Source organism: Suncus etruscus, chromosome 10 (assembly GCF_024139225.1).
Source record: "Suncus etruscus isolate mSunEtr1 chromosome 10, mSunEtr1.pri.cur, whole genome shotgun sequence".
NCBI lineage: Eukaryota > Metazoa > Chordata > Mammalia > Eulipotyphla > Soricidae > Suncus > Suncus etruscus.
In genome coordinates this window covers 69,506,728-69,509,522 of record NC_064857.1, presented here as the reverse complement: position 1 = coordinate 69,509,522, position 2,795 = coordinate 69,506,728, and the positions used below count along the sequence as shown (strand labels likewise).

The 2,795-nt window shown below is 31.4% G+C and overlaps 1 non-coding gene across 1 annotated transcript; it reads left to right on the top strand.

Moving 5' to 3' along the window:
• The first annotated feature begins 1,209 nt into the window (after window positions 1-1,209).
• On the top strand, window positions 1,210-1,334 carry LOC126021265 (small nucleolar RNA SNORA40). The gene has a single exon (XR_007499835.1). It is a non-coding gene; the product is annotated as a small nucleolar RNA SNORA40 (small nucleolar RNA).
• The last annotated feature ends 1,461 nt before the right edge of the window (window positions 1,335-2,795 follow it).

Here is a 2,795-nt window from a genome sequence, read left to right as displayed (position 1 = left end):
TTTTCAGGTCATCTTCATTCTCTATGCGTTGTGTTGTCATGCATTGTTTTCCCATTGCAATACTTGTGTAGTGGTTTTTACTATGTGCTGTGCTGGGGTTGGTGCAGAAGATGTGTGCAGCTGCAGAGCGAAGCAGAGAGGCTACTCCCCTGGCTCCACGTTATTAAGTGGGACCCTTACCAGGTTTGGGCCTTGGAGACTGTTCGATGGCGTCTTCTTGGCTGTCTTGTGCAGGAAAGCAGACCAGGAACAAGGCAGCAGTCCTTTAATGGCTCTTCAGGTTTGGGCCCTAGAGATTGTGATCAATGACGTCTTTTTGGCTGCCTTGAGCAGAAAAGCCAATAAAATAGATTTAATAAAATATATTTAAAAGAGAAATTGTCAACAAAGGAATTATCTTTCTCATCTGGAATAAGACATACAATATTTTTGCATTATTCAATATATTGTAGCAAATTTATTAGACTAATAAGGTATAAATATACTTAATAAATTATAATTAAAATATTCAGGAAAAATAAAATGGAGAATGTCAAATAGTATAAAATAAGTGAATAAGTGGTTTTATATATATTCCTATATACACACATATATTAAATTTTGGAATACATACATTTAACTTCACTTATATTCTTTCAAAATTAAAAATGTTTGAACGTGGTCTGTATCAGTATATACGTTTCAGTATATAGGTATATGCAGATATACATATATATGTTTCAGTATATGTTTCAGGTATACAGTGTTATACTTAGAAATTTGTATATACTCACTTTACATAAATTCTAGTTTTTATACATCAGTGCACAATTAATTCTTTTTTTGCCAATTAAGTAAGCTCTCCTACTTTCTTATCACTACAAAGTGATACTTAAAGTCTGTTTTTGTTTTATTTATTAATTTATTTGTTCCTTCATATTCTCCATATGACTAAAATTGTATTCTTATAGCATTTGTCTTTTTCTGCTTGGCGTATTTCACTTTCATAATTCTCTCAAACTCCATTCAGAGGTGAGTTTTAATCTTATCACTGGGTAATAGTCCACTGGATACATAGATCACATCTTTACTCATCAGTCAATCAGCACTTAGTTTCCACTTCTTGCTTACTGTAAATAATGCTGTAATAAGAGTGCATATATTTTTTTAAAAAATATCAATAGATAACGTGGAAATAAGTTTCATGGTTTCCTTTTAATTTTCATGTCTAGCACCTGTGTATGTGTTTGTCTTGACTCATGGACAGAGACTTTGAGACAGGTGCAAAAACCCCTCTTTTGCAACCCAGAATTCATTGTTCAGTATGAGTCCTGATATAGATGAGAAAGAACATGGCAAAAAAATTTTTTTTCATGTCAACATGTTGAATTTAGCTAAAAATACTTAAAAAAAACCCATAAAGTTATGTTTAGCTTCTACAATTTTTGGAAAATTAATCATAAATAAAATTTACATGTTGGAATTGATTTTTTATTTTAAATTATATAAAACTCATGCCTTTTATAAATATGGTAATAATAAAATGGTAATTTGCAATCCCATATTAGAATTAATTATTTCCTATCTTGAAAATTTTCTATATATTTACTAACCTATTCTTATATGCTTTAGTTTTTTTCTGTTTATTATGTATCATAATGAAATTATTTTCTATTGAACTTTATTTTATTTTCCTGTATTATATGTCAACTAGTGAATAATATAATCTTTTTAAAATTTATTTACTAGGGGCCAGAGTGATAGTACAGTAGGTAAGGCACTTGCCTTGCACATGGCTGACCCAGGTTCAATCTTTGACATTCCAGGTGGCTCCCTGAGCACTGCCAGGAATGATTCCTGAGTGCGGAACCAGGAATAATTCCTGAGTGCGGAACCAGGAATGATTCCTGAGTGCAGAACCAGGAATAACTCCTGAGAACCACAGGGTGTGTCTCAAACACTTTAACTAATTTGAATTTATACATCATTTTGACCTCTGGCATGGAATAGATCGTATTTGGGAGATGAACAAGTTGCTTTTATGGTGTGGGGGTATAGACCTAGTATTGACTAATTATTTTTATTTATTTTTTTCAGATGGGCATACCCTGCTGTCCTTTGGACTTACTCCTGACCCTGTGCTCCAGAATTATATTCTGGGGATTCTTAGGGGAACATATGCAGAGCTGGAAATTGAATGAACCTAGGTCCACTGCATGTTAGATTGTATCATTGCATATCCTTTCTATTCTCAGTGACCATATAAAATACTATGAATTAATCATACCTTAAGAGAACAGTCTCAGTTAGGGAGGAGTCACTGCTCATGCCTAAAGTGTAAATCAAGGCTCTGGACATCCCCAGGAAACAGGAGTGTTGAGAACAAAAAGTGCTCAGATGCTCTGCCCACTAATGTAGGCTCTCATTAAAAAGTTTACAGATAAGTGAGAGAAAAGTTATTTTTAAAAGAATAGAAAGAAAAATAGAAAAGCAAAAGGAAAAAAAGAAATAAAAATTTTAAAGTTCAGTGACAGCAATTTGTGAAAATTATTTTATCTACAATGAAGTCATTAGAAAATTTGTTTCCACATAATTGAGAGCAAAGTTATTTTCATAAATAAGAAAATATTTCATAAATATTTCAAAATATTTCATAAATAAGAAAATAAGAAAAATATTTTCATAAAAAAGAAAAAGGACCAGAAGAAAGAAAAGATTTAAAAAAGGAAAAGAAAAATAAGTACAATGGTAAGCAAATTTGTGAAAATTATTTTATCTCCAATAAAATCACTAAAACAATGAAAAAAAAAGAAAAG